Genomic DNA, 17211 nt, shown 5'->3' with positions numbered 1-17211 from the left:
CATGGTAGAATTTTTCTTCTGTTGCAGAAATGCATCTCAGTCCTTCATCACTGTGTTATAACTTTCTCTAGGGTAGAGTTTCTAGTACTGCAATTTTAAACTACAGCTCTTTCTTACTAAGGGATACCTCTAAGCAGGGGTTCCTATCATTTTAAGCTCTATGTTATGCCTCCAGAGGAGAATTCCTGAACCAAACCATAAACTTATCCCTTTTTCTTCCCTTCTTCTTTTTTTTTTTCCAAAATAAGAGCTTTTTCCTGAGTTACTCTGACAGTACACTTACATAATCCAGCTACCAGCACAAGATTCCCAGCTCTCTCTTTAGAGACATGCTTATATCAAAGAACACTCCCAGCTGGTAGGACCAGCACCCTTACATGACAAATGTGTATAAAAATTGATGCATCTGTCTGGTTTTTCTCCTCTCAGACATTTAATATCCATGTGAATTTCTCCCTCTTGCTTTTCCAAGGGGCTTCATTGCCATATGTTCTTCCTGTATTAATTACTTCTGTCCACCTGATAACTGCATCCCAGGGGGAAATAATGCAAATAAATAACCACTCAGGCTAGAGCAGAATTAGTACATAAACCAGATAAATGAGTAGGGAATGTGTTTTCAGTCACAGCAAGCAGGAGCTTTGGACTAGCACATTTTGCCATTTTTCCTTGTAATGTTTGGTGTTCCAGCACTTGGGCAGGCCTGACAGATATGACAGCAAAGCAAGATTTGTGAATGGGATAACAAGTAATTACACTGCATAAATTCAGCAGCAATAATGCACTCTTTGTTTCCATGTCTGAAATGCTGTCTGGGATCTAGATGTATCTAGGAACACAAGCATCAAGACAGATGCTGATACACAACAAACACTGGTAACTGCAGAGTACAAAGCTAGCACTGGTGTTGAGATGTACTGTGCTTGTTTTTTAATTTTAGTGAACAAAAGGCTTTTAACTCAAAGAGAATCTGTTTCTGAATTTTAGCAAAACTCTCTATAGACTGGATTTTTCAGGGCATGTGAACATGATGAATTTCCAGGCTTAATGATTTCTGAGCCCCAGAAAGCCCTAATGTACTGCAATTGTCAGGGTGAACTGGATGCTGCCCTGCTTTTATTCCTATTTAACTGTCACTTTCAGATATGCTCAACAGTTGGGCATTAAAATAAGGTTGGAATAAAAAAATCAGAGGATTTAAAAAGCAATAATCAGATATAGTTTTTGTAGTTTTCTGGGCTTGCTCTGTTCAGTTCTTTCAGAGGCGATCTATCAGAACAGCTCAGGTTGACCTGTCCATTAACAAATCTCTTTCTGAATAAGTCAGGCTTGGAGAAGGTTCTTCAGCCCTGCCTCAGGTTGTGGTACTGCAGCCACCTTTGTGGATTTGTTTATAAATCAGTTGTGGTGAATCAGCCACTGCTGGCATTCAGAGCACTGATGCTACAATGCAGAGCTCTGAACAGGCTGCATCACAGCTGCTTTTTGCAATAAAATTCATAAATGTACCCCCAGAGGTGTCTGGGACAGTTTAGGGTGAAGGCGTTGATGAGGTGCAGAAGACTTTCAGCTTTACAGATTGCACTGGGGCTACAGCTATCTGCTCTTTTCCATAGAAGACTCCTTTTCTAAATAATTCTCTTTTTGGATAAGAGCAGTAAAATTATCAGGATGGTGTACAGGAAATTTGGCATGTGACATCTGCTAAAAAATAACAGTGGACATTTACCATCTGGTTCAAGAGAGTTCAGTTTTTGAATCTGAATGTTAAATAAAGTGAAGTCTTTCAGTAGATGTGGGGAAGTCAGAGAGCATGGATTCTCCAAACTGCCCAGAAATTTGCTGGCATCATTGTTTGCCTTGTAGTTGTTTCCTTCAAAAATGACCATGTTTTCCAGAAGCATGTTAGAGTACAGCTAGTCAGTAAACTCAGAATTATGCTATTTCTGGTGAGAAAAAAAAGGATGCAGCAGGACACAAGGTAAGGCACGTGTTGGAGAAACTGCTTTGAAGCATTTTCTGTCACAGAAGGAAGAGAAATAAAGGAGCCCCTGAGACCAAAGATCAGGTCCAGCTTCTCTTTGTCTAATTCATGCTACAGCTGGCACCACACCAGGGCTGTAAAACGATAACATCAGCTCCACTGATATTAACTGCAATCCATGATATGCTTCTCTCTCTAGAGTTTCACTTCTCCTATGAAAGGTTCTTGCCCCTTCCATTAGAAGCTGGCCACAAAACCAGTCTGGGAGCCCTGTGGCATGGCCAGCATGGGGGAAGGGCTCCAGGGTTTCAGTCCCATCTCTGTGGAGCTTCACAAGTGAGTTTGTGCGTGAGTTACCAGGTAACCCTACTGTCAGTAATGCTTTACTCATGGATTGAATTTATTGTGTACAGAGAATATGTTATATGCAATACAGAATGTTGGTATGGAATATACTACAGAAGTGAACTCAAAATATTGGAGAAGAATCACCATAAATCATTGCTGGTTCTGTTTTAGGTTTTTTTTTCCAGTATCTAAGCAGATATTTTTTTGTAAGAGAAGACACCACCTGCTAGAAAAAGAATTTTCCTGGATTATAAAAAGTGTCACTGCTCAGAAAAACCTGAACCTTTTCAAACTGAGTGTATCTTATGTGTACCTAAACCCAAACAGCTAAAAAGCCTGGACAGCTACTCCTAGGGAAAAATTATACTCTTAAATAAAAATTACTCTGATAAATGTGACCAGTATAAGCAAACACTACAGATACACAGAGGCACAAGGTTAACAAAACATAGATATTATCTGATTTAAATTTCCAGGTTTTATTAATTTAATTCTGGTCTTCAGTTTGAGGGTATTGGTTGCTGGGAATGCATAGATTTTTCTATTTCCCTTACACTTCATCAATTTCCCTTGATTTTTGGGTCTAATTATCTACTAGATTGCACTTTAAAGCTATATTGATATTGAGTATTTAAAAAGATGAGTTTATCTACTCTGGTCAGTAAATTTGGATTGGTTTCTCTGGGCTGTGTACCAGCAGCACCTATTAGTTCCAGGATATTCATGTTTTTGCTGGTGACAGTAGGAACAGGATGACCAGCCTCTTCCCACTACAATTTATATCAGATCAAATGCTTGCCTGCAGCAGCAGCAATTTTATAACGGTCTTCATGAAACTACTACAGACTCATTACTCTGGGCAAATTGCTTTGTATGGTGTAATGTACTGGGTTGGAGTCTAAGGGGACATGAACCCCAAACAGTGCTTAATACAGACCATAAAATATTTAGAGCCTGATACATTAGTTTTAAAATGCTTACAAAGGTTACGTTTTTATCCAAAAGGAGAGAAAAGAAATGCTGTTCCCATTAAGTCAGTGATTTAATAGAGTTTTCAGTACAATGCATTTACTCCATGATAATCAATTGCCTCCAGCAAATTAAAATATAAATTAGGTTGTCTGGGAGAAAAGGAAGCTCTAAATCTGTTCGTTCTGGCTGCGCATAAATACAAATTTTATAGTTATGATTTCCTGATGTCAAAAGCAACACATCATGACAGAAAGATATTTTTAGCTGCTTTGATTCTTAATGCATCAACTGTATTGATTGCATTTTTGTCAAAGTTGGGATTATCAAAATATATCTATAACCTTTAAAATGTTCCTGCATTTCTTCATTATATACATCAGGTATGCATGAATGGTTTGAGCATCAAGCATTGTATTTCTACTCAGCAAAGTACTCAGAAAAACTCAGGAGACTTTTTTGGCTTTCCTTTTCCTAGTGACCAAAGAGATTGAATTGGAAATTTCATTCCTATTCAGAACTAGAGATGGTAACAATATTCAAATTAAATACTGCAACTGATAAATGAGCTACTAATACCATTGCATATTGTCCTAATTGATACTGCATCATACTGAGTATGATCATCAAAATACATGGGGAGAAAAAGGTGATTTATTCTGGGAGCTGCAGGGGTACTGCTGGATACACCAATATCTCAGTTGTATTTTTGTATTTTGCCAGTGACAGATAAGAGGAAACATGCTGAAAATACTTTGAGGGGGCATAATTACGTGTCCTAGTTGTGGCTGGTGTGTTATCCCCCTTGTCTCACTGGTTTCTCTGTAGGGTCAGAAGCAGACCTGTCTGGATGGAGGAGTGAGTGGTATTTGGGGTAAAATAGCTTAACCTCTTAGCTCTAGGTGACATTATGAACCCTGAATCATTTTGCTGCACTTGTAGCTTTTTAGCCACCTTTCATCACTTTTATCTGCAAGATGCTAGAAATCCATGTGAGGTATGATACAGGGCTAAGATCAGAGAGGTCATTAAATCCTGATGATTGTCTAAGAGGTGGGCAAGCCAGCTTGTGGAGGAAAGATCACTTGAGAGCCTCCAGGGGGAAGGGCAAGGCTCAGGTGCAGTCACTGTGGGCAGTTCTCCTTCCTCTCTAAAGGACCCTTGGAACCTCCAGGGGTTCATTGTACACTGGGGTAGGGGTTTATTGTACAGAGGGGTTCATTGGACCCAGGGGTTCATTGGACCCTGACCACACATGCCTGGAAAGGTCAATGAAGTTTCCGCCTGCTGATGGTTGGAGCTGCTGGCAATACGTTCTTCAGTGACAGCCTGGGGACAGTCCTGGTCCTTGCAGTGCAAGCCTTGGGCTGTGCACCTCCTGTTCTGGGGTTCCACAATCACCCCCAGTGCTGCAGAGTGCCCGAACCCCAGATCTGGGAGCAGCAGCACATGCCCTGCCTTGGCTCCAGGGACAGCCTGGCTGTTCCTGTGTCACAGAAAAAGGACAGGAAATGTTCTCACCTGGTCTTGCTTTGCTGTCCTTGTCAGCCTCATATTCTGGGCTTTGTGTGCAATTTTAGCCTTACATCCACAGCACAATCTAATTGCTTTTGCAATTGATTTTGTAGGATGGTTCTCCTCCCATCTTGTGCTTGGCTACAATAGGAAGAAGATATGTTTTAAAATACCTTTTTTTTTTTACTGTGCTGTGTGACTTCATGTTTTTGAAGATAATAAATTATGGCTAGGAGTGAAAAAAATCAATTTTGCAGATTGGTTAATGTAACAAAGATCCCTTGTATTCTACAGGAAGAATTGATTCCTGCAATCAGAGGTAGATATTTTTAGCTTGCACTCCTGAGGCTTGTAAACTCTCGTGTTATTTAATTTTTATGTATGAATGTTTTGTTGGGAGTTTCTTAGATCATAAATAAAATCAAAATCATGCAGCAGGAGGCAAAGGTTTTTCTTATGAAAAATACTTTCTTTCTGACATCCAATACAGCACAATTGAGTGAATCTTGAAAAGAAATTCAAACATAAAAGTCCCACCATGAACCAGAGCTGCTTTGTGAGTAATTCTGTGATAGCTTGATTCCATATCAGATGAACTAGAGATTGTGTCAGTTCAAAAATAATTGTTAGTTTGGTTTTATGAGTTGTAGTTCTGTGGTCTCCATTCTAGTTTTCCTGTGGTATCTACCATTTGATACAGACACATTTTTAGATCTTTGTTGTACTTGATATTAAAATATTATTTTTAGATTTGAATTAAAGGTCTCGACAACATTACATCAAGGCCATATTTTTAATATAGCAATAATTGACATCAATATAGGCACTGAATTATTGTGAATATTTATTTAGAGTTTACAAAATAATGATAATCTTCCAAAAGCTTTCCACTAAAAAGTTTAAAAAATATTGTTTCCCAGTACAAAATTTTTTTTCCAAGTAAATTCTGGGAACTTGAATGCTGTAAGCAGAGCTTCTCAGAGGAAACTAGGCTGAGTTGGTCCCCAAATCCAGAGAAGTGCCTCTTGAGCATTCCTGACACAGTGAATGAAGGAGATGCACTTCTGGACTTCAGCCCTGGACTTGGTTTGTTTTCTGTGTGGGGCTTTATCAGATCAGGATCTGAGAGAGGAGACTTGGGAACGAAGGCAATAGATATACAAGGCATTGAGAGATAGATTTCCATGGTATGGACAGAGTTATTTGATCTTCTTAAGTATAAGCATCTTATTTATTTATATTAAATGCAGTATTTAAATATGACCTGGAGGCTCATGGCACCTGCCATCCCCACAGGAGGAAACATCATACCACGAGTGGGAATCTGGGAGTGACAAATGCTGATGTGAGACCCAGTCTGTGCCTAAATATACTGGGCAAGAGCTGCTTGGCTGTGGTCAGGGCCTTGGAAAGTTCTGGTGGAGCTGTGAGGTGGGGCAGGGAAGCAGCAGCTGCAGCCAATTCCCCAATTCCCCCATCACCAGACTGGGATTGGCAGCACCTGTGGGAGCAGAGGGTTTAAGGGAAGGGCTGTGCAGAGCTGGCTGTGCTGGGAGGAGTTCTGGACAAACTGTAAGTGATTTTAGAGTTGTTTTTTGATGTTTGCTGAAGTAGAGCACTGTTTTGAGCTGAGTGATGTGTTTGGGGTGGGGTGGTGCTCCTCTGGGTTCCTTCTGGTGTCACTTCATGGCACACACCTCCTGAATCTCCCCAGGTGGAGTGTGAACCATCAGAGGAGTGGAGCTTTCGCTGTTGGTCTGGTGCTGGGTACCCACACGAGAAAGTAAGTGGTGATTTCTGTTCTAAAAAAACTCTGCTGTCCTCTTGAGACAACAACAGAAAGGTCAACTTCATATAGGTAGAACTATTTCTGTTGTAAAAGATGTTTTTCTGTCTTGAGTGCTGGTGAGCCACGAGGTGAGCAGTGCTGTGGGAAAGCAGCAAAGGAAAAAGTATTCCCAGTTTTGTTTTTGCTGGAAGAACTATGGAAGGAGAAGCCTTTTTTATGGGGGCAGGGCATGGCTGTCCTGAAGAGAGATGCTTTGGGATGCAACCTCCTGTTTGCAACTCCACAACTTCATCTGCCCCTCTTTTCCTGGAACTGCTGAGGCACCACCAGTAACACAAGGAGCATTCCCAGTGTGGCTGGGCACTCTGGCTGCTGAAATCTGAGTGCTAAGAGCCCTGTGGGGCTGCAGGGAGAAATGGGCTGGAGGAGGTGCAGCTGTGTTATTCACCAAACCCTGAGTGGTGGCACTGGCCAGTGTAGGCTCATGTTGAGGGAATGTGGGTGGTGGTGGTGATGTTAATCAGGAAATGTTAATCACTAAATTAGTTTAGTGCAAGTGAGCAGTGGTGTTTCTTACAACTATACTTAGCTTGGATTTGCAGCTCTAAATGCCAAATTCAACAGATACCTTTTCTAGAAGCTGAATAATAGTGCTCTTGGCCATGCTAACAAATTCCTGTCCCTGCCTTTAAATTTAGGTTGTGTTGAATGTATCTGCTAATGGTGTCTTTGGCCTTGCTGCCTCAGGTTTCAGGTGTAACTGATTGTTTCTCTGCTTCTAATATAATTTGGGGCTCCTGTCAGGAGGAGCAGCTGGACTCAATTCCCCAGTCACCAGTTAGCAGCAAGACCTTAGCAGGTGTGTGTGGTTAGGTCCTTTTTGTTGGTGTTTTTTTTGTTTGTTTGATTTTTTTCCTGGTCTTTCTGAGGATGCTGAGTGAGTGCTGCTGGTCTGGGGTGGGGCAAAGGAGAAATCTGGGTAATATGAACAGAGATGAATGATGGAAGATGAGACTCATCCTTCAATTCTGTGTTACTGTGGTAACATCCCACAAGTATTTTATACTCTGATTCTAAAATATTTATGTATAAGAAAAACATCTGTTAGACGCTGATCTTGCATGGCTATGCCCTTCACTCTACAGAAATTAATGTTGTAGTGATTGATTCTTCCAGAGCAGTTCAGTGGTGTAAAATGTGTTCCTTCCTGTGCCCACAAAAACAGCTGTACCAGTGGAAAATGTTTATCCTCAAGGGGCTGCAACCTGGAGGTTTGTCTGCTGACACCTCTTAGAGGGATTATTTTGAAGCAGTAACCCTCAGCTTCACATGGCAGACAAGAGTGTGCTGGGTTTTGATGGAATAGGTGAATAAACAAGCGTGTCCTCACTGCAGAGTTGACTGGAACGATTTCCCTAGCTTGGCTCTTAACTCTATAGAGCTTTTTTTTCATTTAATAGTGGCATTTTTAGTTCTTTGCTGACTAAAGCAGGAGTTAACAGAGCTTTTCAACTGTGAACAGGAGAGCTCTGCAGAGGTTTTTTCCCAAGTGTGCTTTTCTCATTTGAGCAAGTGTCCAGAGGAATTACTTTTACTGAAGGAAATGTTAACAACAAAAGGTACACAGCTGTGAAGCCCCAGGCCTTTGAGATGTGCACTTGTGATTCCTTGGAAATGAGCCATATGCTGAGAACATGTGAATCTGGCAGCACTTCATATGGATTTTTGCTATTGGACACTTGCTATACATCATTTGGAAATGCATGCATGTATTTTTAAGGAGTTTCTTTTCTGTGGTGTGGACTTGTTTGTTTGTTTTTTAAGAGCTTGTTCAGGTCTTATTTTTCTCCTTCAAAAGTTTATTCTGTGTGACTTGCAGGAATTGCAAGTATATGAAGCAAATTGTTGTTTGTATAGGTGTTTGGAGATCTGTATAAGATTTTCTCAGCATGGATTTGGTTTGTTGCCCATACAATGATATATTGCATTTTCACTGCACTGCTCTTTTGCTTGACATCATTCAAACACATGTTTCATTTGCATCAGTGAGTGTGAGAATATCTATATATGGCACAGGGAAACTAATTGACTTTTTTAGAAATGCTAAACTCACTGGTGCCCTTTCTAATTGTTTTAGTTATTTCATTGCCTTTTTTTGCTCCAGTCACTTAATGCTCCTGTGATTTTATTCTTTCTTTTAAGTATTTTTTAAAAAAATTTGAAGCATGGCCTATGCTTTATGGCCTAATTTCGGGACTCCTAGTTGTGTGCTCCATTTGACAGGAGATCTGAAATTGCAGCTGATAGCTGAGGTAAAGATTCTCCAGTGGGAAGGATGCAGAGGCAGTGTGTGTTGGATGCCTGCAGTTGGGAATGGGGTGCTTTGTGGCAGCTCTTTAAGAGGAGGAAAGCTGAGAGCTGCCTGACAACACTGTCCTGGATAGAAGTAACCATGCTTTTAGAATATCACAAGTATCTGTTTCCTGCAGATGAAATCCTGACAAGGTTTTCTTACAACAAAGCCAGTAGTTTGTTCTGGGCTGTGATCTCTGTGTCCTTTGAGCTGCTCAGGCAGTTTAGTGAGGGGAATCACAAGCATCTTGCTCTGTTATCTGGCACCTGAAGATAATCTCCATAACTGGAGAGTGAGCTGAAAACAGGCATTCTCATGCACCTCATTTCCAAGCACCTGGCCCCTCTCTGCCATGGTCTGAGCAGAACTGCAACTTCTGTGCCTTTTGTGTGATTTGCTATTACTGCAGGGCCAATTTGTCTATTGTTTTCCCATTTTTTTTTAAATTTCATACTTGCCTGGGCTCTTGTTCTGCTAATGTGGAGGTAGGAACGAAATCAATCTTCATGAGATGGGAAGCAGGAAAATGGGAAAATGTGTCACACGATGACAGCATCAAACTCAACACCAGCCCTGAGTTTTAAATTCAGCAGAATGTCTTTCAGTCTGACTTTGTCTCACTCTTTACCTTAACAGGTAAATAAACAAAACTCTGAGAAGGCAGGACAGTTGCCCCAAGGAAAGTCAGTATTTCTGAGTTTCAGTCAAGACTTCTGTGGGTGTATAAAACTATCACTGTATAATCAACCTCAGCAGATCATGGAGATGCTGCTGGTTTCCACAGTGTGCAGCTTCCCTTTTGTACAAATTGCCAAATGTCTTTGTTCTCTGAAGAAATATATATGCTACTCAAGAGAAGATATTAGTGACTTAGGCAAGTATCTTCTTCTATATATTACTCCCACCTAAACAACTATAAGAAACAAACAGTAGAATAAATTGCCTGTCTGGTTCTATAAATCAAAAATACAACCTTAGTTCAGTGCAACGCAAGGCAAATACAATAATGGCAAAATCTATAGCTGTAGAGATGATAAAGTATCAAAGGGATCTGCCCTCTACTGAGGCCTGAGCATAGGATACATTATTTAAATGTACAGTAGGCAGTGAAAGGGATCAATACTTCACAAGCATCAACTTCTAAAAAGTGGTGAATTGATTTGATTTCAATGGTAGATAGCTGTGGGGCAGTAACAGGGATTGCTAATACATGCCATGGTCTTTATTCTCTTGTTGCAGTCTTTGCAGAGCTGTTTAAAACTGGGGAACCGAACATGGGAGTGTTTGAATTGGTAGTAAATAACGAACTGAAGAAAAAGCATTGGAGAATCTGGCTAGCCTTTGCATTCTCAGGAGGTTATGGGCATTAGGCTCCCCTGTAATGATAATGCCATGAATTCCACTTTTGCCAGTGTCAGTGAAAACAGGGAACCCCTTTTGTTCAAGCCTTTGGAACACACAGACCCTGCTGGGACCCAATTTGGGCAGAACTTGCCCTTGCTAAGCAGTCAGGAACGCCTTTTGGGGAACCTTTTTCTTTTCCCTGCTCTTCACTTGGTCTGCTCAGGTGGTTTTATTAGCATTAAACTGTAGTCTCTCTTTTACTCATCTGCTGTAATATTTCCTCTGCTCTGTAGGCTTCAAGAAAACTCTCTTGAAGCATCTTGGTATTTTAGGTGACTGATTTTCAGTGCAACAGATCTCAGCTTCCCGAGATGCTAGAAATGCTGAAGAATTTTCTAAAAACAAAGAAAAATACTTTGTAATTGCTGAACTGCGTCAGCAATTTTGCATTGTGACAGTTTAAGTAGTAAATGTTCTCAAGGACTTAGTGACTAGTGAGGTGCAATTACAAGTCCACTCACAGCTGATAGCAGTTCTGATATCCAAGACTGCAAGCTTTCATTTTATTTGCATTCTAATTTTTAGGATACTTTTTAATTCTTCATTGTAAAGTGGGACGCTAATGATCTCTTTACATGACAAAAGGTTAATAACATTGTGTCTGTGCTTATGGCTGTTGTAGGTTTTTCCTCCAACCAACTTTATTGGTGATCAGTAGGTTCTTACTACAGTTATGTAAGTGGTTTTACATAGAAATTACTGTGGGGCTCTAAATAGAAACTAGCAGAGCACAAAAAATGGAGTAAAATACTTGGAAAACATGAAATTAGCACTTTGGGTTTTCCAGAGAGTTGTAATTGAAAGCTACGTTTTCTACCTGTTACTCTTTGGGGTATATCCATATTTACTGTTAATACCCTGCTAAGCTTCCCCATGTGACCAGCTGCAGTTTTAGCCTCTTCTTGTGACAAAATGAGGATTTGGGGCTGGATGCTGAGAAGCCAGGGCAGTGCTCAACCTCCAGACACTTGGAGCAAGTTCTGTTATCTGTAGCCGCTACTATGAGAAGTAGTGAGGGGAGGGGGACGAAGCCAAATAAAAACCCAAACAAAACCCCAAGGTTGGATAAGTTTGAGTTTCTGCTTCCAAACCCTTAATATTGGTGAATCATATGGAAGACTAATCACAGCAGGCTGGACTTTGTAGCTGTGCTGTGCTTGAGTTTTCAAAGGACTGGAAACTCAGTGGGTGTTATGCTTAAGGATCCTATAATGAGAGATAAATGAAGTGAGTAGATGAACTTGAAAAGTATTGGTGATCTTGTAGAAAATTATATGCTAATATGAAAAAGATGCTAATTCACAAATGTGAAACTTGTAATGAAGATGAAATAAAGCTGTTGGAGGGGTGAGAAGATGGAAAAGGATGTGGGATGGATGGCAGTGAAAAAAATGAGGCCCAAGTATTGCAGGGCTGGAAAAGAACCTTTAGACCCCTCTGACACAGCACTCTTGTTTCAGAAGCAGGACCAAATGGCACCCCCTGTGCTATTCCTGTACTCCCTGTACACCTTCTGAGTTGTCTTTCTATACTCTTCATTACTTATTCTGAGGATTTTTGGCTACAATTTAGGAAAGCTGCCATTATCCTCATTCCACATGGACACAAAGGCAAACTGTTCTTTGCAGCAGATTTTTATTGCCTCAGTTTTCACTTCTTTATGCTAAATTGTCCATTTTATTGCAGTAGCAGATTGTTTGTGCTGAAGTCTTGGGCCTTTTGGTCATAAGTTGTTTTCCAAAGCCCACCTCCAATTAAAAGTTATTGTGAATCTATCCAGGCTCCCACTGTATTTCCTGACCCTTCCAGCTTTGGTAGTTTGAAAACTGAATAATCAAAATCCTTAGTTCATCAGCCAGGCCATTCTGGTACTTGATAGGGCTGACACAAAGGATTCATTGCTGCTGACTCCCCATCAGAGCAGCCTTTCATTTGGCAGGAAATTGCAGTGTCTCCACTCCAGGCTGCTTGTGTGCACAGACGATTGTACACTGCATAGCTGTTCTGATGCCTTAATTCTAATATTTTTTGTGCTTTTATTTGTCAAGATGTAGATAAAGAATTATTGCTATTTTATTTTCATAAAGTGTGTTACCTGTCTGCAGGAAGAGATTAGATTAACTTGATGTGTCTTTGTGATAAATCCTGCTTGCTGTTCTTGGCCTTCATTGTTGTCTGTAATGCAGTGAAACCCAGTCATTATTTGCTCTCTGACTATCCAGTTCTTCCTCTTCCATAGGCACTGCCCATTCTTTCAGTTTAACCTTTTGCACTGTAGCCGTTTCTCCTGAGCTCTCACAAATAAACTGTTGAGGCTCTAAGGATTTCACCAGCTAGTTCTTTAAATATCCTAGGGAGAAATTCATCTTACCACATGGATTTTGGTATTTGAGAAAAAAACCAACCTATCTTCCTTCCTAGTGGTTTCATTTACCTCTCTTGCACAAAAAGTTAGTAATCAGTGCACACAGAAGTAGAAAATTGTGATTCCAAGTATAAACAATAGGTGCAACTATAGCAAAAGTGAATTTTTCTTCACACAAGACTAAATTTTTGTGGAGGTTGCTGGTGGTGCAAACAATGTACAAAATGAGGTAAAACCAATAATGTACAAAGGCAGCAAAAAAGCCTTAATTATTTTATTTTGGGAACTTTCTCTATTCAGGTCCTTAAAACATGAAGATAAGGCCAGTCAGGTGATTATATGTATAATGCTGTGTCAGTGCTTATTTCTAAACATTAAACCTTTTTCTATGCAAGCTATGTCTTGCTGGAGATCAAGATAAGTGTGAAATAACCTGGCATAAATTTAAGGTGCATGGTGACACCAGCTGGTGGTGAAATATATGTAAATATAAGTGTGGGTTCAGGTCTTTGCACTTAGGTGGATGGAGGAAGCCTGGAATGGTGTTCACACCATGTCACTGCAGCAGGGAGATGCAGGAGCTGGATTCTTTCCAGAAGCTGTTGTGTGCCAAATTTCATCAGTGCATTAGAGCCACTGACGTGGCTGGGAGTTTGACGTCTACAGGCTCACAACCCTGACAGAAAAGGAGAATCTTCACTATCATTATTTAAAGCTTTGTGCACATTGAAACTCTTGAACTGCACGTTTCTTCCAGCACAACAGTATCTTCAATAAAATAGTGTCAGACTGAACACTCTTGGGGCTTTACTTCTGTGGACCGAGTAATCTCTTGAGGTAGCCAGATAAACTTGGGGTTAGTGGTTTATGATGAATATTAGAAAGGATTGAACTCACATATTTCCTTATGTGAAGACCTTATTAGTCTTAGTTGTTTGTGGGGAGGACTGAAAGCTGGTCCATTTTTGGTTTGGAGTGGAGTTTATTTAGGAACAAGTGGAACTGGAGCTGCCATTGTTTGATCTGAATAACTTTCAACCATGTACAGACCAGAGAGCATAAAGCAGGGACAAGCACTCATAGAAGGGCAAGGTATTTTAAACAAAAGGAATCAACCCCCAAATGTGTCTTCATAATATACCAAGGTTCTGTTAGAAATGTGTTGGTTTTAATGATTTATTGTCACTTAATCTGCACTATTCTCTTGAATTTATTAGAGTTTGGCTTTGCTTGTTTATCTTAAATAAGAAAGAAAACATGGCTTTGAAATGTCTTGGTGACTGTCAAGACTTTTCATCTCTGTGTGTTTCTAATGGAATAACTCAGAAACATGCATTATCAAACAGTATATTAACACCTAAAAGCAGTTCCTGATGTGCCCTATATGCTTCTGTTTTCAGTACTGCAGGCTTGAAATACACCAAGCAATTTAATTCTCCAAGCTGCATTGTTTTGATAGGATTTCAGTATCTGATATTTCCCTGCCTTTAATGGCCGTGGGGATTGTCTCTGCTGAAGGGAGCAGCTGAGCTGCCTGTTAAGCAGTTTTCTTGGAAAACAGTTTTCTTGTGAAAGGGAAAGCCTTGCTTGGGTGTATAACATGTGGGAAGGGCATGATCTTTCAACATAATTGCCCCAAAGGCTCAGTACACAAAAATTAAATGTTTAATGAAAATGCTTTTTTCTCCCTTCAGCCAGTAGTTGTGTTTAACCTTTATCCTGCTTTCCCCTCTCTCGGTTTTCCTTTCGCATCACTGAAAAGTTGGACATTAGGAATATGCAGCCCAGAAAGTCAGATTATTTTTCTGTTTATAACAGAGAATGAATAAATCAAATTGACTGCAGTAGTATACACTTCTGAGGTGCAAACACAACTGATATAAGAGTTGGGAGTCCAGCATGCAAACACAGACAAAAATTCTACTTTGAGTTCTGATAACTTTTACAAAAGTTAAATTAATTCTCAAAGTGTTGTGATGATTGGCTTCTGGTTTGCTTCCTAAGAACAAATTACCCTAAATTATGTTTGCTCCCAGAAGTTGTTGGCATGACCCCAGTCCAGTCTGTGATGTCTCTCTTACTGTTTCATCACTGTCAGTTTTTGAGACATCAACTGTGACCCTGAAGTGGCTCAGCTGATACCACCAAGATGGGAAGCTGTTTCTTGCTTATCACCAGGTGCCAGAGTGGTTTGTGCTTTATAAAATAGGTTTCAAAGCCAACAATAACTAAAAACCCCAAGCAGCCAAAAACTAAGAACCATGCCCCCAAAAAGCCCCCAAGCAACCCTCTGTGAAACAAACCTCCTTTCTTGTGCCTCCACCTGAGTTCAGGCACCCTGCAGTTGCTGGGTGAAGAATGGAAAATGACTGGGGTTATGGTGGTTGTTGTGTTGTTTTGACAAAGCTCTTTTAGCTGCAGCCTCTAGCCTCTGGAAATTGTTCAAAACTGTGGGCTTTGCTGTAATCAATGGAGCTCCCCTGAAGTATGACTTCAGTGTGGATAAATTCTTGGATGCTTATCTGCAGATTATTTGGTTTTCTGTGCTTGGAGCTGTTTTTCCTCCTCTCTTGCTGAGAATCCAAGAGGAAGTTTGTAAGTGCCAGGGAATTCCTATCAATCCCCTTCATCCACTGTCCCCTTTGGAGGTGTTTTGTGGGTCAGCTCTGCTCATTGGAGCTCTGCTCAGCATGTTAGGGCTGTAAGACACTTTGCAATGACTCAAACTGCAGCACACCAGAGAGGTCAAAGTAAAGCACTTTGCCATCTCTCAGAGGATGCACAGGGGGTAAGAATTCTGACATGTCATTCCCATAAAACAAGGAAATTTTCGCAGCAACATTGGTTCAAACCTATGGAATGGTGTTTTTCCATAAAAAGACCCTTCATCCTCCCAGGTGGTTGGCTGATCAGACAATGTTGTATTCCTCAGTTTGAAATTAAACCCTAAATATGAAATGCAAGAGCAACAGTGGCTTTACTATCACTAGCATTCTTGCAAATAGCTGATGGCAAGACAAGATAAATGAAGTAATTTATAGCGTGAGATTATCAGTATGCTTAATACAATGATATGTAAAAGCACTATGAAGAAATAATACTTGCTATGCAAATTATACAAGATAAAGTAGCCATTCATGTAAATCTGTTAAAATTACTGAGGGTATAATATCATCTAGGGAGTCTATAAGGTGTTGGTAGCTGCTGCAGTTGTTATTCTCTGCTGTTCAGGGTGAGACTGAACCAGCCATGGCCATAAACTGGTTTTGACTGTTTGTTCTGAAGCAGGTAGGAATTTACCCAGTTCTTGTACCAAATTACACCAGAAGCTTGCACCTGCAGTGATCCATAGACTATCTGCTGCTTCCCTGATAAACTGATTTATCATGGTGCCTTGCATTTCCTGTAGTCATTTGCAATGATATGGAAATATCTGTCTCATTATTAAAAAAATAAAATCTAGAGATGGTGGCAATCCCAAAGGAACTTGTACAATGAATTAATTTTTTGTAGTGGATTAAATTGCATGGATTCTAATTAATTCTGGCATTACCTGTTTCATAAAAAGAACCATCACATAATAAATTCATAATTAAGAAGGATTGAGCATGGTGAGAATGACCTTTGTACCCTTACTCCTTTTTATTTAATGCAACTGTCTTCAAAAAGGGATTTGGGCCTTGAGTAATCTTAGTAAGAAAATAAGTGGAATGGAAAATGTCATGAATATTTACAAGTACGTTGCCTTTTTGTTGCCACAGTTTGTTTATGGTTTGCTTATAAGCCCTCTTATAGGAGACTATAAATGTGCTTTCTGCTGCTAATATTTTATTCATTAAAGATGCTGTTCAGACCTCAACTGAACAGTTGGGTGTTGTCATCTCCCCATTAAATTCATTATTCAACAAATTTTTCCCCAGAGAAAACAAACTTTTGTGGCTTTTCTTCAATCTTTTCTCCCTCTTCAATGCTCTCCAGGCTTAAAGCATCCTCTACAGCAGTCACTCCAGGGAGCCTGATGAAGAAAAATAACTTAAATGAGGTGTTGTGTCCCTTTTGAGTCCCTGCCTGCCCGTGGCTGAGCTCTGGAGTGGTGCTGTCCCTGTGGCTGCAGTGGGGTGAGAGAACAGGCAGGGGAGAGGGTTTGGGCTCCTCTGTGCCCTGTGCTGGCTCAGGCCTGGCTGCCAGCCTGCAGCAGCAGCTGGGGCTGGAATGCTCTGGAAGTGTGTGGGGGAGAAAGGGCCAGAAAACTCAAGGTGTCCCAACTGCCAAGTACTGATATCTGGGGGAGTTTCTCCTATGAAATGTGCTACAAAGCAGCTGCTCTCAGTCCAGTTTTCAGCTTCCAGCAGACCCAGAGAATGTTCATCTGGGTGCTTGGTTTGCTGAAGAGCGCAGTGGAAGATAAAAATTAGGCATTGAATGAGCAGGAAGCAGAAAAATTTGTTTTTCTGCTCCTGGGAGTGATTTTTGTCCCTTTATAT

This window comes from Molothrus ater, chromosome 12, assembly GCF_012460135.2.
Source record: "Molothrus ater isolate BHLD 08-10-18 breed brown headed cowbird chromosome 12, BPBGC_Mater_1.1, whole genome shotgun sequence".
NCBI classification, from domain to species: Eukaryota; Metazoa; Chordata; class Aves; order Passeriformes; family Icteridae; genus Molothrus; species Molothrus ater.
This window is presented reverse-complemented; position numbering follows the sequence as displayed.